At 40.1% G+C, this 25,194-nt stretch overlaps 2 long non-coding RNA genes across 2 annotated transcripts in view; both read right to left on the bottom strand.

Moving 5' to 3' along the window:
• Positions 1-321: 321 nt before the first annotated feature.
• Positions 322-6,864, bottom strand: LOC137478566 (uncharacterized). The gene is made up of 2 exons (XR_011001657.1): positions 6,821-6,864; positions 322-506 (listed from the first exon to the last, which is right to left on the bottom strand). It is a non-coding gene; the product is annotated as an uncharacterized lncRNA (long non-coding RNA).
• Positions 6,865-7,670: 806 nt separating this feature from the next.
• The window catches only part of LOC137478052 (uncharacterized), a 115,127-nt gene continuing 97,603 nt past the window's right edge, over positions 7,671-25,194 (bottom strand). The window contains exon 3 of the long non-coding RNA XR_011001372.1: positions 7,671-7,807. This is a non-coding gene — a long non-coding RNA (uncharacterized lncRNA). The remainder of the gene's footprint in view (positions 7,808-25,194) is intronic.

Genomic DNA, 25,194 nt, shown 5'->3' with positions numbered 1-25,194 from the left:
AGTTCCAGAGCAATGCGAAACAAATCCACGAGTAATCCTGGATTTATATTGATATAAACATATATAGAATTCAAAGTTTTGTCTTAAATTCATTGAATTTGGTCCTTCCTCAAATTATTACTCTCCATACATTCTGCATTTATTATCTTTACATTGCATATGAAGGACTGTTCACATAATTTTGTCAAATATCAACAGTCAATTTTTTTCTCATAACTTTTTACCTTCATTTGATATTTGACCTTTCACTTTTATTTTAATTACTTTACATGTACTACTAGGCAATCAACGCATTACACTGTAATGAATACACAATTCATGTTTTGTAACACGATAATTTAATAAGCTTCCTAGTGAAAATATTCCTGCACTTTATGCAAAGGTGTTTTTTTCTGTGGCTTAGAACAAGTATTCTGGACTTAGAAGACAATCCTCATGGGTCATTATTTGTGCATCATCTTTGCAGCTCTTTGACAGATGTATTTGCTGTTTGACATAAGTTTTTCCTGTTTTACAGAGATATTAAAAAGATTTATCAAAACAATCTGCTTAATTTAAATTTCTTTTTATAAAAAAGCAGCTGCAATACCTAACTATTAAGCAATTTGAGCTCTAGGGAAAATATTTTATTCATAGGGGCTTGTCTTTAAACTTCCTCTAAAGGCAAGATTTTGTGATGATGTCTAGTGGAATCTGGCCACATCCAGCAGCTGATAAGCATTTCCCCACACACACAGCACAACCGAGTGTCCCACTTCTGTGTTCTTTATTCATGCAAAACTCCCTGGAGATCGAGGTTCACTGATATGCATTCATTTGGAACAAAAGATAACACAGTCTTTAAAGAGCTCACACTACTTGACAAGTCAGAATAAACTGAAAAGAAAGGAAAATCTATTGTCCCATTTCATTCATAGGGAAGCGAGGCAGTGGTTCGTGATTTGTCCAAGGTCTACAGAGTTTTGGAAAACTTGGGAACTAAACACAGATGCTAAAATCTCTGATTCTTTGCCTACACACAAAACTATCTTTCCTCAGTCAGAAAAGAGGATCACACTGCTCTGGATGATTTCTGATGAGATATTATTTAGCATCCTAAAGTGCTCTGACTGGAATTTGCACACACCCTAATATGCAAGAGATGTGTTATGGCAGAGAGCCTCAGTCTGTGCCTATGGTCACTCTTACTTCAAAAGTGGTATTGAGATCACCCTTTGTGCTCTCCCACCTGCTTGCCAATCAGGACAAACTACAGTGCAAATGTGAACAAAAAGGGCAGGTTTATTGAAGACAGTGCCTGCCATAACAAGCACACCAAACAAGTAAACATATGCTAGTCCTCAGACTCATATTGTAGCACAAAACCTTGTCAGTCATACTCTGTGTTCAGACAGTGGCTCTGTCCACAGAACAGCACAACTTGTAATCATAATTTGGAGAAGTAACTGTTTTGCCAGCACTGAGACTGCTGTTAAGCTTTATTTAGCTACCATTTAATCTCAAATTAAAAGGAAGTATAGCAAGGACAACCAGTGCATAGCTGTAAGGTTATGAAATCAAGTGTGTAGGGGAAAACGGGTGTCCACATTTTTCTATTAACATTTTCATTGAGTTCCATGGACTCAGAACTGCTTCATGCTGATGTCTCTGTGTACTCTAGTACCCCATCTGCAAAGATACCTGAAAATATCCACACCTGACAAACTGGGTGTTAATCTCTACAAGAGCATTGTCAGGTTTAAATAATTGACTTTAAAAAGTAGCAACTTGTCCTAATATAATCGTGTTTCCTTAAAATTTTCTTAGAAACCCTGAGAGATGAGCCAGTAATTATTTTCTGTCTTTTCAGTTAAGTTTACAGCCTCACTGAGCAACAGGCCCTTCTGTGACAGAACTAATACAGCAACTGCAGAGGGTCGGTCCTGAAAAAGAGCAGCAATCGCTGCCATCTAGGGGCAAATCGCGACCACGACAGGGCTAATTGCAACCGGTCACTCCTGCCCCTGGCACAGCCCCGTGTCTCTTAGCTACAGAGTACACGCAGCCAGATAAATGTAACAGAGGGCTTGTGGGCAGATTCCACTTGCTAACTGAGTTAATGCCACTGTGACTTCTTGCCTCTACCTACAAATGCAGCAAGAAGCTCTCACAGGAACACTCTTTCTACTGGATAATAGAAATACTTAATGGAATTATTTTCTTGTGAAAAATAATACAATCACTGAAATTACTAAAATGAGGCACCCCTTCCACAGACAGGGTCTGCGCGGTGTGTTGCACCCACACTTGGTGCTTGCTTGGTGCTGCTCAAGTCAGAGTTCCCAATAATCTGAAGGAATGTAAGTTTATCTATACTATTCTCTCTTCCTTGAAAGTGTTAGCATTAATAAATAGTACTTTAAATGATACTTTGCATTATCTGAGTGTCTTAATTATTGGAATTACATAGAAGCAGCAGCTCCAGCTTCAAGACACTCAGTTACTAGTGAAGGACAATGGTATTTCTCACAGCTACAGAATCACAAAGCTGGAGTCAACATGAGGACTACCTGCCTACTGCTTGCAAAGCTGACTAAATATTATTGTAATACTACAAAAACAGAAGTCAACTGAGCTCTTTACCCAGGAAAGAGAACTCGACCTTGCAGGCTAAGCAGACTGAGAGTTAGAGTCCACTATTAGATGAATCTTTTAAATGTCCAGTAATCTGTGTGATGGAAAGGCACAGCACCTATAAAGATGCGTAACACTGAAGTGTAGTTTGCACATAATCTTGCATGGGTGTAGCTTTGTAGGGCTAGAATTAAGCTTGTGAAACCAGAAAAGTATTCTGTATTGTCATGCTGATAAAATTGGTTTTGCCTTGGTCACTTTGTGCACATCAGGAATAACAGAACCTCATATTAATTCATGCTTCTCCAGGCCCAACAGCATGGAACAACTAACAGATCCCAGAACCACAACTCAGAATAGTTGAGATTGGAAGGAAGCGCTGGTAACTGTCCACTCTAAACCCTCCAACTCCCAGCAGTGTCACCTTGAGCTCAGGACTCTATTCACGTGGGTTTTGGGTGTCTCCAGGATGGACACTCCTTGACATGTCTAGGCAACCTGTTTTGCTGTTTGGCCATCCTCAGAGGAAAAAAGTGGTTTTCGGATGTTTAAATGAAATGTTCTGGATTTTAATTTGTGTCCATAGCATCTTGTCCTGTCTTAGAGGATACCACTTAGAGGAATCTGTTTCTGCTTCTTTACCTCTTTACTCCCTCCCATTTAGGAATTTGTACATATTGATAAGATCTCCCTGAGCATTCTCTTCTCCATGCTAAACAGCCCAAACTCTCTCAGCTTCTCCTTACACAACAGACATTTCTTAATTCCAGTTTCTTAATTATCACAGTGGCCTTAATATGCAAGTACTGGTTTAGAGAGATTATAAGATTCCATCCAACTGCTACATCCAACAGTCTACTGAAATTAGGAGGTGGAGTTTTTGGTGCCTATTGACAAGTGATAGCTGCTGTTTTAATACCACTTAAGGACTGATCAAGGCATGAGAAAACAATACAGGAGATTAGGAAAAGATGCAGAGCATGGAGTGTATCTCTGATGTCAGTCTGAAGTATCTGCCAGCAACCATCTCTACTTTTTTACATAGTCTTAACTGTTCAGTGTCCTCCCATATGAAGTAGGTGGCTATTCAGAATTCACTGCCTTTTCTGCACAGCACCAGTTACACATTCATGCCTGAGGGACAGTGAACTTTTTGCAATCCTGTTCTGAATTATACAGCTATTTAGCTTTCTCATTAAACCATTCAAAAACAAAACCCCAAAAAGCAGTTAAAATGCCTGAGAGCAGTACACCCCCAACCAGGCGACAGACACAATGGGGACTATACAGTAGCTGTCCAGCACCCCAGCTCATTACACAACCTAGCAATTAACTGAGGTTGCCTGTGCTCCCTCCCCTCCCTGCATTTGTTCTCTTGAGAGATGACAATCCCTTCTTCTCCTTCCTGTTCGACACTCTTGGAAAGACATGCCAATGACTGTAGGCTTTCCTTTCCCATCACACTGCTGTAAAAAGCTTCTAACTACTTCCATTACCACTTCCTTCATGGCTGAAGCAGATTTATTCCAGGCAAAGCACCAGCTGCAGTACCCCTTGGCTCATTCAGCACACCTACCAATAGTTCCCAAGGCAGAAACAACATGCTGTGAGTTTGCCTAATGCCAGCACCTTTGGAAAAGGGACAAGGACACTATGAGAAATAATGAACATTAGGGAAATGTAGCTATAGCAACACAAGTATTCACAAAGCAAATCCCCACCATGAGCACAAGAAAACTGCTGTTATTGTATTTGTAAAAGTGCTGATAAAGCAGAAGCTTGGGCTGCAACATCAGGAGAAGGCATGCCTGGCCTGCAGTCTTGCCACAGATGGTAACACATGCAAAAGCACCCCTATAGTAGACAGGAACTTAGCTCACACACTTCCAGAAATGCTGGATGAAACAACAGATCCAAATCTGAGCCATTGTAAGAAAATCCCAAACTTCCCCCAGCTCTTTATTTTACTGCTCCAGATTTTACTGCAGGTTTAGCACCATGTCATCAAAGGAACCATCCTGATGACAGCCTCATGCTGATCAGGAAGCTGCCATTGTTCCAGAAACAGGGATTGAACCTTGGTCTCTCATTAACCTATGCTGCTTCCACCCTTTTTTACCCACTGAAAGCAGACAAAACTTGTAGTTGTCTTCAACAGGAACACAGACAATGCTTTCTGACTTCTTTTTTTAATCCTAAAATGAAACTAATTACTCTTGAGAAATTTTGACTTTCACTTGATATAAGAAATAAAAAGTTAGTTTATTTGACTTGGAATAGCACTACACATATTCCTCCAGAAGTCCTGGGTTCCTCTCTTAATCATATCTATAATTCATTTTAAGACAAGTTCCTTAATAGTATCATGCCTCGTTTTTCTTTTTTCATTTGCTGTCTAAGACAGCAAAGACTGCTTTGCTGTCTTAAAGAAGATGCATGAGTCACAGGTAATGCTTGGGAAGTGTTGAGTGAGCACTCGAGTAAAAGACAATACAAGACAAGAAATATTCTTCATGCTTGCACTTTTTAGTTACCACACATTCCCCTTCACCTCTGTGTGTGAGTTAGGACACATGTAGCATATATCTGTCTCTATTATTAGGAAATTAGAACTGAATCATTAAGGGAAAAATTTCACTAAGGGAAAGAGTAGGATTCTGCTCAGGTATTATTTGAAAACTGAGTAGGAACAAAGTGTTATTTGACAGCTAGAAATTCTGCTAGTATCACCTAACTTGAGTCACTTTGCATGGACTCAGCATCATTCCTTTTGCTTGACAGCAATTTTAGATCAAAAGACCTAAAATTGTCCCCATAGACAGAATCCACACAAAGCCTGGAATGCCAGCAGCACTGGAATGACCACACCTCTCAGCGCAATACAAATCCCCCACTCCTTCAGAGCAACACTGCTCTAGGCAAGAGCATCTCGTTCCAGAGCACTCCATGCCAGCCCCTGCTGAGATTTTCAATGACATAGAGATTTCTCCACCTATTCCTTCTCTCAACAACATTCACTTAGATCCCTTGCTAAAAGCTGGGTGGCTGCTGGGTTACACTCCTCTGCAAGACTTGGTCAGAGGCCCAAAAGGTTCAATTACCCTAGAAGTCCTCATGGGATTTACATAACACTCCTTTGAGCTCTAATGAAACTCAGTTACTTCCTTGGAGTTCTGAGAAGAATACAGATTAAACTGGGAACAGAAACAAGTTAGTATGTTAAAAATATCCAATCAATAAAATATCTTTTTTCTTTCTCCTTTGTCAACAGTTCTCCCCACTTAGTAGTTCCATTAATAAGGCAAAATGTTTACACACCTCATTTCTGGTTGTGCACCTTGACTCCCAGTTTTTTGTAAAGTCCTTGAGGAATTCAGAGTACAGCTAGGATACCTCCAGGTAGTCAGGGCTTCACTGATCAATGGCCTGTAGCCAGCTGAAGTGATTACAGCCTTGGGCAGGAAAGAAGGACTGTTATCAAAGCTGCTGCTTTCTGTAGCTTCAGCCCAACTTGCCTCAAAATCGTTACACAGCACAGATGGGGGTAATGTGCCCATTATTCCCATGTCTATATCCTCAGAGAGGAGCTTTGTCCTCTCTGTAGCTTTACACGTGTTGAATTCCCTTCACAGTTTCCCTCCAAAATGCCAGCGCTTCTCTTCCTGTCTGGCTGTTCTTTGAACACTGATTGGGATGTGAGTGATCTCTTTTAACTCTCAGTTACTTCTATAACAGCTGAGAGCACCAGGCCTGTATATAGCTATTGTCTTCACTTCTGGAAGAGGTAGAATATACTCTTTCCAAATTCATCTCATGTCACAAACACACATGATGTGTACCAGTACGGGAGAAAGCTAGCACGACTGGGAAGGGCATCTGCATTAGTGTGGATGCATTTACCTGCCATGGGAGAAGGCTGATAATGGATACAGACTGCCAACAAATTAAGCAGGAAATGGGGCTAGCCAGGAGAATTTCCACCTTTCTTTTTGTTCTAATTTTCTTTTTTCCTTTGTTCTTACCTTCTGCCAAATGACAGAATCATCTACACTAAAATCAGACATCAGTTCAATCCTCAAGACACAGTAATGTGTGTGTTTGTATGTGAGTGCATGTATGTGACACTGCTTTCCACAGAACAGAATCAAAAATATTCAACCCAGTGTCCTTTTACATCTAGTAGAGACTTTGTAAGTGTGGATTTTACCTTCATTCCTGTCTGGGCAGGAAAATCTTTCTGACCCAAAAGATGATATGTGTATAGCATAGCACTGAACAAGGCTTTCTGTGCATGGACTTAACAGCTTACCACTGTGTCATAATAATTCCATGAACTCATTGTCAGCAGAACTGCATCCAGCTCCAGTGCTGGTCAGGGAAGCTAAAATAATGGTCTCACCCAACCCTAAACTCCAAAGATTCCATAAAGTCTACCATGTTAAAGGCCTACCCAACTAGTTGTAGGTTTGTGCCCTGTGCTCACTACGCCTGTGCAAGCAGCCACTCACCAGAGCAGCTTTCAGCAAGGGCCCATCTGTGTGCAGCTCTGTGCTTCCATGAACTCGAGGCGAGGGCTTGCAGTGTCCTGGCAGGACAGGTGATGACAATGGCCTGTCAGAGGGGGAAATCACCCAGGGAGAATATGAGTGATGGATCCACTGGAGTGAATTAGGTCACCTCATGCTGTCTGAAACAACAGGGACAGAGCTCATACAATGGCAAGCAGCCTCATATATGAAGGTCTGTGGACAACTGGTTCTGCTAAAAATGGTTCTCAGCAGTGATACTACATAGCATGACATCACTGCAGAGATGAACTGGCATGTGAAGAGAGGCAGAGGTCTGAGCAGCTCAAGGCACACAGCCAGAATCCTTAGAATAAAAAAAAATTCTAAGTAGCTAAGAGGGCATCTACTTTGGACTTCATAGGCTGAAAATCCTCCCTGGATTTGTCCTCTAACTGAACTCTTTCTTACCAAAGAATGAAAAGATAAATAAGCTGCAGTAACAGGCTGCAATTGTTTAAACTTACCAGAAGCTTTAAGGTCCCATTTCAGCATCCTTCAATGTGTATCCACATTCTGGACTCTCAGTTGCAGCTAGATCTATGGTGTAGCCTTCATGATTACTCCCGAAAACTTTGACCATCATTTTACTGATTACCTCCTAAATTCATTCTTTCCCATTACAAATCCTAAAAAGGGAGGAAGAAGAAAAGGGGATTGATTAATAACCTCTTGATTCAGACTTTTCTCTCTTTATCAAATACCTCAAAAAACTTCCGGCAAAAGCAGGGAATGCTCTGTTTTTCAGGGGACATACTGTTCCAATATCTAAGACTGGGAGAAAATCTTGCTGGTTATTATTTGCTCCATCTTGTGAAGGAAGCTGTAGATATGCTGTACACAGATAGACCCAAAAAGTGCACTTGTAAAAATGAGAGGAAAGGCAATAGTGCTTATGTTTATGGGATTTAAAAGAGGCAGAAAAAAAGTGAAAACCCATTCACATACATATTCATGTATCAAATGGGATAATTATTTTGAACTTCATGCAATATCCTTAATCTTTCCTTACCAGAATTAGCCTGAATATAACTTTAATTTCATTGAAGTTTTGTGTCCATTGCCAGATCCACAACTCATCCGAACTCTGGACACACATATCTAACTGCTCACTAGTGGGTTGCTGAACAAATCCACAACAGTACATTCCAGCTAAGGTGCTCCATGTGCTTTTTGCAAATTTAAACATGACAGAGACTGGTTATATCATGGGGGCCTAGAGCTACATGATGAGCAATTGTGACCTGCATAATTTGGGTTTTATACTGATACTCTGACCAGACTGATAAAAAGATAGCATTTACATTCCTGCAAAAATCCGATGACAAATTCCTTGTATTTCAGCTCTGTTATGTCCCACCAGCATTTCAAGCCCTCTGATCTCTGAACTATACAGGATTCAGCATGTATCATTATAACATCACATTTAGATTTTGTACTCTTGTGATTCTGAGCATAATATCAAGAAATGTTTTGCTTGTTTTTGGGAGACTGTTTTTAAAATTTGTTTTTATAAATTATTTTGCATTCATCACAAAAGGCTTGTGATCCTTCCAGTTCCCACCAGATGTCACCAAGCACTCAAGGATCTCTGGAGTTAGGGCAGTAGAAGCCTCTTGCCTGAGTGCCAGTCCTGTACAGTGTCTTCCCCTTTTCAAGAGAACCGAGTAAGGAGCTGAGGACAGTCTTTCCTTGTCAGTGGATGAAATGCTGCTGAATCACCAGTGGGCCAAAGCTGTTATGATTTCACTGCTGTTGAACAGTTTTATCTGAAAGGAGTCAATCTCTTTTCACATACTACCAGGGAAGAACACCATCACAGTTCTGCTCTCCTCTACCTGACACATGTGTCAGAGCAGGAAGCAGATACAGGAACATGCACAAGAAGCAAGCTTGTGTTCCTGCCTTCCAGGCCACACACTTAGGTGAAGTGGCCTGCTTGTGGCCTGCACAGGGAGCACTGAACTAAACCGGGCACTGAAGCCAGCTTTCCATGCCCATTTTGAAAAACATTTTTCAGCAAGCATTTTGCTTTTCTAGGCAGTGGTTCTTTTCCGAGTTTTACTGAGTGCTGAGCATTGTGGTCTCCTGCACAGTATAAATGCCTGAGGTCTCACTACTCAAATATGTCTGTTCCCCTAGAATGAGCCAGCTTGACAGGAGGCTCTCCTCAATGCATCCCAATTGGCAGAATAGCACTCTCAAGGCTCTGCCATCAGAGGAAATATTCAGACTCAAAGAGATTAGATGCCCAGACTAAGATGAATAGAAGTTGACAAATAACCAAGATGTATTTTTGAGAATGAAGAGGCTGAGCTGAAAATGAATGGATTTTAATGAGAGAAGGAAAGGAAATTCACCATGAATTGCAGACATCTATTGTCCTGAAAGGACATTGTTCCCCATGGCCCCAGAGCAAACATGAAAGGGACACATTTCATGAGGTATTGTTGGGGCTGGCTTGACTATGGCAGCTTGGGCTTGGATAGAACTTTTCATGGAGGGCTTCAAATAATTTCACTTCTGAGAGCATTATTTATGGACTTTTTACAGACACTGAAGTACACATTGAGACAAAATTACTTGGCCTTATGGTGAACAGCTCCCAGAGCTGGGAAAGTGAATCCTGATCAGTATCAATGAACCTCTGCCCTAGGCCTTATTTCTGCAACCTTGCACATGGGGAAACTTGGCAGTTGGTTTTCTTGCACCAGCTCTCACAAATGACATTGTACTGAAGCAATCGTTGTCCATAAGAACAGCAGAGCCTGTTTGTCCTTTGTAGCTGGGAATACATTGGACATTGCTCCCTACAGAGTACGCAGCAGCCAAGAGCATGCAGAAGAACAAACACAGTTTGGGCACACTTCTTGGTGCCCTGACAAGATGACAACAGTCTCAGGGTGATTCAGCTCAGGAGATAGTTTCATTCCTGTGACGCAGCAGGTCACCCTAGTTAGTCCTTTGAACTGCCCACTCCAGCTATCAGTGTTATGTTCTCCTCCTGGCCTACCAAAATAGCTTCCAATCTAAACTGGAATATCCTCATTTAAAGGGTGAGCTGTGTATATCTTTTGAGAAGTTCATGACTGCAGATGGAACATGCACCAACTACTCACCACTTCATGATTACATAGTTCCAATTCTTATTCCTCAGAAGGAGAGGGGAAATAAAATTCCAGCCTGGGCTTTCTCTCCACTTTTTTTTTTTTTTCTACATCAACTAAAGTGATTTATATAGTTATCACAAACACCTCTTCTTCTGGGAACTTTTTCCTCAGTTGGGACAATGACTAAAAACAATATAATTGCATTTCCAACTCTTTATTTTCTGAGAGAATAGTAATTTCTTTTCCTGCCATAAACATCTCACTTTGACAAGTACACAGAAACAACCAACATTTAAAAGGCAAGGTAGACATTGTAACACACTGTCATGTAGTACAGAATCAAATTACCCTTCTTTTCTCCCTCCCATCAGCATCCGTTGTCATGACAAACACTACTTACACTCACATGACTCTGGGATTAGAAGCACAAACCTCTGCCATTTACAGAATATTGGTTTTCTCCTTCACTACAGGCAGACATGATCACAACTGACACAAAGCCTTTGCTCACACAACAGCCAGCCTTCTTCAGTTTGTGGTGCAGCCCATGCTATTGAATGTCCACTGCTTCTGGTACCCAATGCAGCTAGACAGTAATTCTAATATGTGGCAGCTCTTTTGCAGCTGCCTGAGCTGCAGTCAGATCCATGACCACAATGTTGAACTTGAAAGGCCATCTGAACATTTTGCTTTTTATTTGTTTTGTAACTGATGGGAATTTTTCCACCTTTGATGCTATTGTAAGCAATTCAAGCCACAAAGCAGAAGGGTAGCAGGACTCTGGTCAGCTGAACACTAACCAATTCCAATCTAAAAGGCCCATATTTTACTTCTGACTCTTTTCTTGATCCATTTGCCTTCTCAATATTCTATTTCTCATCTCTTAATTATAGTTCATCATTATTCTCCCAATTAAAAAAAAATCAGATGAAGGGAAAAGAATGAAAAAAGAAAAGCAACAATGAATTTCAAAACGTATCTGAAAAGCCAAAACTTCTTTGGTTTCCTGAAATCTAGACAGAACTGTAGAGGCCCCCAAGAACAATTCCTGTTTCCAAGCACTTCAATAAGTAATTTGAGCCAGTGATATTTTAATTCTTCGTCAAAAAAGATTCCTTAGAGGTCAATTTATCTTGAATGGTCCTGCTGTAATAAAGTATTAATAGAGAGAAATCAATTTACAATATCACTGTCATATCATGCTGTCAGAAATAAGTGCACCTACCTACCATGGCTCAGGTCTAGTTACTTTAGTCCTGATATAGAGAGTCAGCCCTACCTGTTGCCTGGCCCTACTGCAAAGCAGAATAGCAACATGCCATCCCAAGACATCACACAGAAACATCTGACTCCTTAGCTGCATTGATGGTCCTTATTTGCCTGTGTGTACTTCCTTGACAAAGAAATGAGTCTCACAGCAGTTGATCACAGAAATCTCCTTGTAGTGAAGATTTGTGGTTTCTCCCAGTCATGTAGTCCCTTCAGGCTTAGTTGCATTCCAGTCTGGGTTTAAAAAATTGCTAACGGAAAATACTTCCACACCCAGTGGCTAATTACTTTCTCCCTCAGAAGTAAAATCTTGGGTTGGTTATGAATTCACTACTCTTAACTGTTAGTTTCAAGGGAGAGCAGAAAGGCCTAAAAGGGACGAAGGAGATCCTGCAGTACCTATAGGATTGTTCTTATGCTTTTGCCTCCTAAACCCTACTTTTAAGTAACTGATAATTAGGATTTGTGTTGATTCATGTCTGCAAACCTAGAGCATGAAAAAGTGTATTAGTGATATTTACTGAACTTTCTATAATTCCCTTTATCCCCTATAAGGTTCAGTGTTGCTGACATCAAATGCCCAAAAATGAGAGAGGACGTTCTTTGAAAATTGGAGATTCATTAAAAAAATAACCATTTATTTTTTTATTCAGTAGTGTTTCAATTGTTCAAAGTTGTATGTTCAGATTTTCTTCCTTAGCATTTTTTACTTCATAAGCAGATGACTCCATACCCAAGCTTTTCAAGGGGAAAATAAGGAAAAAAAAGGCAAAATAAATCTCTTTAAAGCACAGGACTTAGTGATGCTGACAATTCCTACATGGTTCCAAATGAAACTGCACATAGGCCACAAGTAGTAGCAAGTTTCTTGCTGACACCTAAAAGTTCAGAGGATATGCTTTCCTTCCTGCCCTATCACCACCAAAAAGGAAAAAGATATGAATATAAATGCAAACTGTGATTGTGCTCCTGGAAGGATACTTAGCAGGTTCAGCATGCAGGAAGAGAGCCTTGGTGTTCTCCAGAAGGTTCCTCAGTTTCCAATATGAGAGGCACTGGGTGTCGTACAAACTCCAGTATCAACAAAGCAGTTGTGACCTTCTAAAATGCACTATACAGTCTGGAAAGCCACATTCAGATCCACAGTTAGGGGCAATACACATTTAGGGAAACTACTCTGATCCTTCTTATTCCCTCACTGAACTGTGAGATATTTAAGATCCAGAATTTTATGGACCTCATCTCTGTCCAGATTTTGGTTCAACCACCTCTTCTGGCATAAAACAAAGCATAACGAGCTCTAACAGCCCCTCAGTTGCCCCTCTTGTCTGAAAGAAGGTCACTCCAACTGGGGCAAGCTAAAAGTAGCAGCACAGTGTTTTGAGCGTGAAAGGCAATGCTGAGAAATTAAGTCATTTGGTTCCCAAGCACAGCTGGCTGCCTTCATGTCCCTGAGAGGACTAGGGCTTGGGGGAGGGGTATAAATTGCATGTTTCAAACTGTCCTTATTAACTAGACATTTCATTTAAATTGTACTTAGCACCTGTCTCCAATTACCTGACTTCAAGGCCCATGTGTGACAGAAGCTGGAGCTCTGATTAAATCCATGCTTTGTACTAGTGAGCCATTAAGCCAAATCAAGGCTCACCGCTCCTTTGAAGGAGATCATTTGTCTTCATTAAAAGTGTCCATCCTTGATTGCCCTGACAGGAGCTTCTCCCTGAAAGATAATAAGGTCTGTTGTTGTTGAGAGGTAAAATAATGTATTGCAGCCCTCTAGAGAGTGATTTGTATTTATTAATACTCTCACAAATTACTGTACCCTGATTAACCCGTGACTGTGACAGGCAGCAGGGTGTGCTGCTCATCACGGCCATTCATGCTGGACACTGTCTCTCCTGAGATCACTAAGTAGTAACAGCACATAAGGAAGTGGCCTCCTGCCCTTCAGTGATGCCTTAGGTCCATCAGGGAGTGATGGACAAAGCCTTAGCCAAGTTACGAAAACCCAACTAATCACGTCTTTGATCACGTCCTGATCTTTGGTCCAGATACAGAGGACTACACGAACGCCATCTTTGATATTAATATGACTATAATACTACAATTCAAACCATATACTTATACATTATACTTCTCATCCACAGAGTTTCAAGTATTTTACAAAGGAGGTCCAACGCCAGTTGTGAGGAAAGGGAAAACATGGGCATTCAAAACCTTCTCATGCTCACCTGAGAAGCCAGGGAAAAAAGTGCAGGTGCAGAATTCATGCTTTCTGAACCACTAGCCATGCCATTTGGTACACCGAAAACTGTACAAATCCTCTTGCACTGTTCTTTTGTGAAAATTAAAATCAAACTAGAATCAGTATTCTTCCACAACAACATCAAAAGTAAACCTTCTCCAGAGGTCCTGTGCATAGTTGACAGGAAACATGCAGGAGACTTAGAAGTAGTTAAATAGCTGCAATTCCTACTGCAGTGAGAGTGTTTGGTAGCCCATCTCTGGGTTCAGCCCTGAGTCTATTTTGTCCACTCCCCAGAAATTTAGAGCTTATAGTTTTCTATAATGCCAATTCTGGTTAAAATAAGTTTACTCTATTCCCTGGCCTTTAGATAATTCTCATCAGGCCATTATGCTGGGGTTCATCTTCTGTGAGAAAACAGTGTCAGATAAACACTTCATAGTGCCCAGGTCAGAAAACAGGAATGTGTCTGAAGATCTACTCTCATCTGTGCTATCAAGTTTCTATTAGTACAGCAGAATTCAAACAGGGACATTTGAGTCAGTCCTCTACAAATGAAGGAGATAAAGTGTGGGAAGACGTTGAAAGAAAGAAGAATTTCAGAGCAAACTCAAAAGGGATTTTCCACCGAAGCTTCAGCAATTCCAGTTGCTTCTAGTATATCTCCAAGTCAGAGAACTCTGGGGTCATATTACTCCCTAAATTCACAATCAAACTGAGCTTTTGATACAGTGACAGAAAATGGATTTGTGCTCTGAGTGCTCTAAAGCAGGGACAGGAACTTCCCAAGTAGAAAGGCTCCACGGCCTTACTATGTTATGGAGGCAAGGGCAGTCAGGCAGCTGCAACCATGTCCATGGAGCAAAGAGAGGCTGATACTCCCCATAGGAGCAGAGCCAGCAGCACTGCAGAGTGTGTAAGAGCTCTGGTCATGCAGAAAGCACAGCCAGGCTCAGATTAGGTGCTATGGGATGCATTACTCTGCTATGGGATGTGAGAGCCCAGGGGACGCATCGTATGCCCTTCTGTAAAATAGTCTTTTGGTCTGTAATAGGAGAAAGCACTTGCTTGCCAAAACAATTTAGACTGCCTGCACAGCTGAGTGATGGCAGGGAGAAGTTTCAGTAGCCTGGAGGCTGGTAAACTACTCTTTCAGATTGAAGCTCCAACTTTTTTCTAAACTTTGAATCTCTTGTTTTGGCAAGTCTTCTCATTTCTTTAAATACACACTTAAACAGCCATTTGTTTAGAACTGATTTACTAGTGATATTAGCCAGATGAAGAAGCAGAGCATGTGACCCTAAAATTCTTCAAATGTCTCTTTAAAACTCTCATCCATAAAGATCTGTACAAAACACTGGGTAATGTTTAGACAGTTGAAATGCCCTCACACTTGTTTTAAGTATCCAACTGTCAGACCACAAAGAGTCTGAGTTTGCTAGAGCCATCCTTTCCGAGCATGACTCTACTTTATTAAGCTTAGAAGCTCAGAAGATTTTATTTTTATGATAAAATTCCCTGTCAAATTTGCCACAGAAATAGCCAGCACCTTGTAACTCCTTTTAGTACACATATCCTTATTTGTTACCTCTCACCTTGTATATCTTTCCTGGTGTTTCAGTTTACTCATGCTTCACAAGTGATATTTAGCTGACACATAGAATTAATTGCAGCATTTCCACTGGAAGTTTCATTTTTATCTACTGACTTCAACAAAGTAACACCTGAAAAATACCCAGGAAACCTTTTTGCATAATTCCAACCTCTAAATTATTGAGGTTTAGACTTGAAAAATTGTATTAAGTTCATCCATCTTATACAGCACATACACATCTCTAGGTGAACAGATATGTGAAATAATTTAAAAGTGCTGTCTTATAAAGTATGTTTATTGTTCTGCAGTGAAATTTTGTATAATTCTCTTTCTCTTGGAATTTTTGAAATTAAACATACGTAACACCCAGGGATCTAGGCTGTTGAGCACACTTCTATAATAATTCATGCATATGAGTATTCTGCAGCTCCATTTATTAGCAGTAGCAGTGACATGGGAAGGCATTTTATCTAAAAGTACACACTGAAAAGAACATAGACTTCACCTTCATTCTGTATTTTACCTTGCCATCAGAGCTCTTTGAGCCAAGACAGTCAAACAACTGAGAGGTCAGAAAGAAGAGAGCAAATTCTGATGGACTCACATGTGGCCTGTCACTGCCTTACTGAGAGCAAAACCTCTGCTCTCTTAAGCAGCCTGGATTCCTCATAATTCCTTGCATGTTACATGCAAGTAAAACCTGTCATCTCTCTTAATGTGTGGCTGAGAACTTATCAGAAGCTGGATGATCTGGCAGAGGCATGTTTTTTGGAATGTAATGTTCAGGTGGCTCTGATCATGCCTGTGTCATTGAAAATGGGGTAGTTCTGTGTATCCTGTGATTCTCCCTGCACCACAGCATTCTGGATTTCTCTAGTCTGAGCTTGAAGTCTTTAATTAGTCCATTACACCAATCCTCTGCCATTTCCTCACAGCCCAGGAATCCTTTGGTATCCTGTCCTGTTATCTCCAAGGCAAATATGAATAAGGGTCTTGATGATTGGATAAACAGCGCAGAAAACAGATGTGAGGGGCTGCAAAGTGTGTACATTATGAATAGTATTGCAATAACACCTTTAATCCCTTAATGAGGGCACTTTGTCAGGGTAAGGGAAGATAGATTGAGGGATTTTGCTGCTGTACACAGAAGCCCAAAGAATGCTCTTAAAGCTAACAAACGCAACCAACATCACAACATGTTCTTACTTACTGTCTTCATACTCCATGAAAATTGCACTCATTTGCACATGTTTTCAGAAATGCTGTTTTTATTTTTATGGAAGGATCCTCTTGCATATATTAATATATTTATTGGCTTTAACAACAGCAGAGAAGGAGAGCTATGAACTGAATGACAGTTAAGAGCAGCTTAGATCTAAACACCTTTGTTGGGCATTTTGGGCAATACTTTTCATGATCTGCTTACAGAAGTTGCCACAAACTGGCACAGTGCTGTTTTTGGAAAGTCCTCAAGTGCTGCCCACATTTACATGGCAAAGTGTACATGTACCCAGTAACCAAGAAAATACCGTCTAGGGAGCTGATGGTCTGACACTGCTTTACTTCCCAGAGCTCTGGGGGATGCCTGCTAATGCTGTAAGACATCTAGGCCCTTCTGGAGGGCAGGCCAGATTCCTGTCCCTGATCAGAAATCGCGTGCAAGAGGCTTGTCTTGTGGTATTCTGGCATTTCTGCCTCCAGACCCAGATGGAAACCAAACATGAAAGAACATCTTATTCCAATAGTTTAGACACTCCAAAGTTTTAGGTTATGTTTGGTACTAAAATTGTGGGATGAAAGCAGGCAAAGAGACCAAGGACTGGCACAAACAATTTTCCCCTGTTCCCATCTAGACTTGTGTTATGGAGAGATCTTTGCTTGCTTTATTTAATCTTTCCTCTAAGAGGTACACCTGACATGTCACAGAATTTAGTGCTACTGATATCTGTGGCTGTTAGTGCAGACTCATTTATCCCTGCTGTTATATGATAAATCAGCACTTACACTCCTAACCTTACAGGCAGCAGCAGCCTAACACTAGGCATACTGCTGGATAGAAGATGCAAAAAATGTTGGAATAAAGAAGTAAGAGCAGCATTTTCTGTAATAAGCTAATATTACAATCCAGTGTACTATCTATGCAATTGTTTGGAATAGTGGGAAAAATTAAGGACTTAAAGTTTCTTAAACTCCCAGTGCAATAATCATTGGCCCTCTCCTTATAAGAGTAAAAGGCCAGTCATGGAAAAGATGAGTTCTGTTTTCTCAGTGTATTGACCAACATAAAGGATCTGGCACAAGAAAAAGCTACCCAAAAAATAATGGTTGGTAAAGTTAAATACAATTGTAGGGTCAAAGAGAAGAAGCACATCCAAGGTTTCCCCTTCAAGAGACAATCTGTTTTCAGCCTTGCCTTTTACAGCTTTTACAGCTTTGTGCCATTCTAATCTATGACACTACAACCTGCCAGTACTAATCTTAAGTGGAAAGGGTAGCATAAAAATTGAGGAAGTATCTAAAAAAGTTGTACCTTTCTCTCTAGCTCCTAACCAAACCATCTAAATCTTAATGTGTGAACAGAGGCCTAGCAGGGGCATCCAGGCCATCAAAGCCAGTCCCCACAGCTGTAGACAACCAAGCAACACCTGAGCAGGCAGATGTGTGGAAGCTCTTCAGCAAGATTTCCAAGACTTCCAGCATCTGGCTGGGCTGGAAAACCCCAGCCTGTGCTGCCAAACATTAACACACAACTGCTGCTTCAAACTCCAGCTGGAACTAGGGACTATAGAGGCATCCATTAAAATAATCACTGTTAACAAAAAGGAGACCCCTTGAAGCTTTTCCAAGCTGCCAAGATGAGCCACAGAAGCCATTTGAGCAGTCAGTGGTTCAAGCAGAACAATGGTTCCAGTAGAACTGGAAGGATGAGTCTGCATCCATTTGGGCACAACGCAGGCAGGTGGAATATTGCTATCTCATGGTAATATAGAATAAGGCACTTATATCTTCTTAATATGACAAAATTTCTGGGATCTCTGTTGTACGTATTATTCTGTCTGCTATCACAAAAAATTACTTGATTTTACTGTGAAAATTGTAAAAACATATCTGATTGTATGTATGGAGATATATCTGGAGATATATCCAATACTAAATAAAGCAAATATACCCTGCTCCAAACACTTACTAAGTTTATAATAAAATTATCTTCCACTTTCTTTGATTCTGAGTAAAACCAAAAGAGATGAAGGAAAAAACCCAGTAACATTTAATTCATATGTGATCGGGTGGCTTAACTCAGCATAACCCTTCCTGTTGCTGAAAGAAGGATTTCTTGCCAGCAGTCTAAGTGATATTGCAACCATTTTTTTGGTGAAGGTTTCGATTTCTCCATTTCCTATTCTCATGGCAATGCAATCTTCAGAGGTAAATTCTCCTAAATCTCAAATCTCTTAAGTTCAAACCAGATATTAAAACCCTGCTTATATTCCATTAGCACTTCAGGGGACTTAAGTGAAATTCCAAGTGTCCAGCACTGACCAGATCAGAAAGAGAAACAAAAAAGCAGTCAAGCCATTTGTACTATGCTACATATCATGAGAAAAAATGAACTTCTAAGGGTTTTCTGCATTTTATACAGTCAGTGGCTGCTCTGAGTAGTGCCTTATCATATATTATTAAACCTCAAGTTGTGGTGGGGCTTTTGCTATGCTGAATCCATACACCATGAGAATCCAAAGTAGTTGAAAAAAAATTTTCATTTATTCTATTGAAAGGGGGATTTATGAATCTCAGAGCAGGGGACCTTCTTATTACCTGTACTAGTCAACAATTTCATCCTTTGATCTTCCTCCAATTAATTTCAAATGGCATGAGGGAATAAACAGGATTAGCCAGTCAGCCCTATTTGAAAGCTTTAATCAATTTGTAAATGAACTTCAAGACAGCTAACCATTCTCCAAGTGGGGAAGCTCAGCATCATCACCAATGATGAATGCCTATATTTCGTGACAAGGTCTATTTCCATTTTCCCCGAGACTTCTTAATAGCACACATGTGGCAACTTGTGCAACTGCTGCATTATGAACTGGATTGGAGAAATTGAAAAGCTTTTCAGTCCTTCTATGTACAGAGTGGGCACAATGCCAGACCTGGAATAAGGGAAGGTGCCAAGTTTCCAGTTGTCATGAGTCACTACCACTAAAAAAGAAAATGCACACACATATACGTGTATGTGTGCATGCATACAAAACATTCTGCACTTTCTCTCTGATACTCTGTACTTTTTCACTTTTACTCAAAGTAGCCAAATTCAGGACAGTTAATTGCTGCCTAAATTTTCTGATGGGACAAGGAAGTCTCTTCCTTCTCATTCAATTTTGTATTCCACAGAAGTGGGTCAATAGCACCTACTCCCAAATGCTACAAAAGAGCCATGGAATAATCCACTATCTGCAATTTCATGGGACTCATCTGATAAAATTACATCTCATACATCTGATAAAATCAATGACTGCATCGTGATTATGAACAGTTGTAAATTTAATTCCATTCACACTCACTTTTAACTTTATTTTAATTAAGTGCCACTTTTCCATGGCTTTATTGCTTCCTGAAGCTGGCTCAAACATTGCTAGCTTTGGGTATAGAAAAGCAGCACAGAAGGGTGTGAGAGAAATACACGCTTAACACTGTTCTGAATTTTGCATCTGTAGAAATATAAAATTATTTGCCTACTTGGGACATTAGATGATAATAAGTTATTATATTAATCTAGACATACATACTATAGCAGAACTCAGAATTTGAACATCATGTTTACTTGCAGAGAACATCAGTTTAGGCTCTCTGAAAATTATAACCACACCAAGCTCCAAGGTTCTCCGCCTGATTTAACCCTCTGTGTGATGAGCATTAATTATACTGCACATAGATCTGGCACTGTCATACCTTGAAGTTACCTTGAAAATGTGACAATTTAATGGATCTCTAATTAAACAAAAAATATGTCTCTCTGAATGCTTTGACCCAGAAGTAGTACAAGGAATCCCTCAGATTAAAGTAAATACATATTTTTCTTTATTTCTGGTACAGAATCTCTTGATCTGTAGTAAAATGAGACTTGAAAACTAAGTAACTTAGTTTTGCAAAGCGAAGCAACCAGTGATTTTCAGCAGCACACAGAACTCTTATAGCTGCAAAGCATTAACATAAACAAATCTCATTAGCTGGAATTCCTAATGGCTCTCTTCACCACACCAAGGAAGTCCATAACATTGTTGGAAATATAGACCAAAGAGAAAAATATTTTGCAGCCTTTTTTATACACTGTAACCTTTGCTAGGGGGTTGAGGGGGGAAGGGAAAAAAGGAAAAATAAAAAAAAAGCTTCTAAGTAGGGTGAGAAGATGAAGGAGACAAGGGGGAATGGATGGGTGGGATCCCAGACCGAGTGTCTCTTCCCTTTAGAATTTGTTGCACATGTCAGCATAGAACAAGCCAGTGGAATTGTTCAGGGCAGACCTTATTAATTACTGTTGGTGGCAGATGATAGCGCTCACAACTGCAGCTGTCATTATGCCACCAATCGTCCCAATCCATGCACTTGCCAGAGCAGCAGCCTTTGAAAAATGCAAGCACAAGCAATGAGCAGGCATCTGTGATGATCTACAGGGGCTGCCCTGGGAAATTGCTTCTCTTTGAATTTTCCACCTTGAATTTTCAAAGCCTTAAGAAGAGCATCCCTTCCTATCCCACTCTGTTCTTTAAACTCCTGCACCTTGTTCTCCTTGGGGTGCCACACTCTGCTGGCTGGCTGGATTGGCACGATAAGCTTTCATTCACATAAACCTGTACTGTTCATATAGGTAATACCCTCCCACAACACTGGCATCTAGAGGAGGAAGCCAAAGCAAATGGAAACTCTAAATACTATTGTCGAGTGAAAGTTTCCAACTTTTTGGCAGTGGAACTGGGATGCTTATTTTTAGAAACTAAAATATTGACTCCATCCTGCCCCCCTCCTTCAAACAGATGGAAAAAGAAGTCTTGCCAACCTATACTGATGAAAAGCATGTCCAATACTTTGGGGGAAAAGCTCAGGAATAGTTTATACAAGGAAAACACTAGTCTGGCATTTTCTGGCCAGTGGCAGCTTGGGTTATCTGCAGCAAACATGCCACTTAGACATACCCAGAGAAATGTCAGGCTTTTCCAGCCTGCTAACTCATAAATGTAATTCTAGTCAGTAATACTGATTTTTCACTTGCTTATACCAGGATCTATTTGCTTAGCCCTTCTGCAGCCAACAATTTCTGCAAGTGATGCATTCTGAGATGCAACTCCAGGTTCAAGTCTACATGTCATACCTGTGCCAAGCCAGCCTTCTGCGCTGGAATGGAGTCTAACTGAACCTCAGGAGCAAAGACCATCACGACCTTGTTCATCATGCTACAGGAAATGCTCAAAACAACCTGAAGACTGCAGCAGATGGTGATAATTTTGGGGTTTTTTTTTTGGAGGTGTTTTTGGTTTTGTTTTGGTTGAGGTTTTTTTGGGTGATTTTTTTTGGTTTTTTGTTTGGTTTTTATTTTTTGTAATTGCTGCACTTCTAGTTTCAGGAATTAATCTAATACAATATTCTAAGGAGAGTTCTGCTTCCCAGATTTTGTGAGGATAAGCATTTTGGAGATAAAACACAGACATATGATTCTGATGGCTGGGAGATTCCAGCTGTTGAATTCTTAACTGAACTCTGGTTATTTAGAGGTTCACCCACTATTTGCAGACCAGATGGGGTGAGGAATTCATTTGCCTTGCCTGAAAGCTTATACCCTGGGAGCTGCTTGTCATATTCACCTTTTTATTGCTAAGTTGTTCTTCCAGTTCTCAGCATGCTTTTCTGCTGTGTTCCAGGAACAATAAGAAAGTTCTCCCATTGCATACTCAGTGTATGAGTTTCCATGCTTGCAGCCTAACCCCATAAAGCCTAGAAAAAGTCAAGCTGATGTGGCCAAAGATTGACTTGAAATTTACAGTGCTGCTTAGATTCTGGTAAGCAGTTTCTTAACAACAAATTGTTTGTTTACTGACCGTGATGAACGACATCATAGTCAAGTTTGTTCTTTGTCATAAGACACACACATGCTACTGGTGAGGGCTGCTTTTACTGTCCCACACACAGCACCTAACCCAGAGCCTTGTGCTGGTGAAACAGAAGTGTGAAGAGACTTTCTTTTTCCAAGTACATGTGATACAGTTCATGTCTCATAATGACAGGTTATAAGAGGGCAAAGGGTGAGAGAACAGCATGCCCATGCTGCCCCATTGCAGCACACATCCTGTATATAATTCAGTTTACACCTCCACAGCTCTTTGCTTTACTTTTGATTTTATAAGAACAAACTCAAACTTCCAACTGGAACTGACTTCTCTTTCAGAGTCCTTTTGTTTTGACATCTTTTTATTTGCTTCAGAAGCACATACAACTCCTTTTACATATTGTGGGGGCTGTGACCGGACCCACCTGCTGTGGATGTCCAGATAAACTTTAGAAAGAGCTATTATCACTATAGTATTTCCTAACTTGCCTATACCTTCATGTATATATACACTTTAACATTACATTGTGATCAACACCTAAAATGGTTTAAAAACACAAGGAAGGCTGACCTATTGAAAAACAACACTCCTCCTCTTCCTTTGTGTTGTTTTCAGAAATCTGAGCATTGGAAAAGAGCAGATCATGAGCAAGCTGTCCTAGTCAATAGATCAGAACCAGTGCTGAAGTGATACATGTCTGTCTTTTCTGAGGGCAAAACAGTTCATTTATGTTTAACTTCCATTGCAGTAAGAGCAAATATGATTCTTTTCCATGCTGCTAAGGAATATTAACGTGTATCCCTTGAGAAATCCAAACCTAATCTTTCTCTTAATCTTTTATTCTGCAATGCAGCCACAAAGAAAGGTGGCACAGACTAGATGCTAGTCTGCTAGTCATGAAGTACTGACCAGATCTATTCCTGTATCATGGACACTTTTACAGCTCAGTTAAAATGTTTGCATTAGTCTCCTAAATAATCTCAATCCATACATGTAAATTGTACTAAAAGAGCTTTTGAAGCCTTTTCTACCTGTATAAGACTAAAATTAAAAAACAAATGCATGTAGCTATATTTCACAGATTCACAAAATGGGTAAGGTTGGGAAGGATCACTGGAGTTTATCTAGTCCAACCAGTCTAGGTTATGTTTGAGAGTTTCACAGTTATTTTTAAATTAATTTTTAAAAGAATGAAATTTTTAAAAATGGTAAAGTATGGCAAAATAATAAGTATTGGTAAAATAATACAGAAAGTATGAATTAAAATTTGAACAAGCTTTTCAAACAGCACAATACAGCTTTTGTGTAATTAAAGTGAATGTTGTTATGGTACTGTTGCACAGTCTGACACAACTGTAGGATTCACCACTTAGGTATTCTCCAGCCCGTGTGGTGGAATATCAGAGTAGGGAAAAAATTAGGTACTGGCTTCCAAATATGCCAGTGATGCCTTGGTCCAGTTGAAACTTAGCTGATAAACTCTTTTGTCCCATAAATCTGAAGAGAGATTATTGTATGCAATGCACAGTCAGAGGGCAGCATTCACTACTGCAGAGGGCACAGCTAGCAAATTTCATACTTCAGGACATGAGCTGATTATTTTCTGAACCTTGCAGACTAGCACACCCTCTACAGCACCCAGCCTTCTGCTGGGTTCCTTAGGCAGGCTCCAGTCAGATTTTCCAGGACCACAGTTGAAAAGGAGACACTAATATACAAAGGAGGAGGAGAATACACTGTGACGAGCCTTGGCATCCTCTTCCAATCGTGAGGACAAAACAGGTATCATGTTCTAAAGGTTGTTCTTCCTTCCCTAATGAAGTTGACTTTGATGGCACACAACAGCACTTGGACATGGAAAACCTCAAAATATGTGCAAGTGTGACTAGGGTTTTCTAATTTTGTTTTTCTTCTCAATGTGAATTTTTGTTTTGAAAATTTAATTTCTGTGTACGAAGTGCAGGCATTTTAAAAGATCAAAGTAAAGCAATGTTTTTAAACTACTGAAAAAAACACTTCAAGAAATTCAGCCTTTTTTTAATTTTGACTAGCAACTTTCTAGATTTCACTTTTTCATTTCAGTAAATAAAATACCCAGCTTTTTTTATTCTCATTTTTAATGGGAGAAAGAAACCAGAAAACCCAACAAATCAAACACAAAAAACCTGCCACCCCAAAACCCAAACCACAACAGAAATAAATCTCTCAAAGTCCATATAACTGCTAAAGGAGATAAGTAGTAAGGGATTTTTTATAAGAACTGGACTGTCATAAAGTTGTCAGAGTAAGGCTTGCAGGCATTTCCATGGAAGCATTATTAAGCACCAGAGAAACAAAAGGAGGTTGTTTTTAACATTTCGAGTATTTATCAAGTATCAAGTATATTTATCTGTTCTGGATCACTTTGAACTTCAGAGGCAGCAACCTCTTGCTAGGTTTCAACAATGATCAAAACAAACTAAATGGGACATTGTGAACAGTTCCCATTCCAAAACATTTGAAGGTCTTGCACCCTGAGTTTGAGTCTGCTTAAGTAAATCTCATAAAATCATAAAACATCTTGTAAAAGCTGCATAGAAAAGAAGACTGTGCTACACTGCCCTCCAAGTCCCTAATTGTGTTCTGTCCCCATGGTCCATCACAAACAATGTCTCCACAACATCCCAGGCTCTGCAGGAACAAGGAGCCCTAGTGCAAC

The sequence above is a fragment of the Anomalospiza imberbis genome, chromosome 8 (genome assembly GCF_031753505.1).
Source record: "Anomalospiza imberbis isolate Cuckoo-Finch-1a 21T00152 chromosome 8, ASM3175350v1, whole genome shotgun sequence".
Classification (NCBI taxonomy): Eukaryota; Metazoa; Chordata; class Aves; order Passeriformes; family Viduidae; genus Anomalospiza; species Anomalospiza imberbis.
The sequence above is the reverse complement of the archived record's forward strand: the minus strand, read 5'-3'. Positions and strand labels throughout refer to the sequence as shown.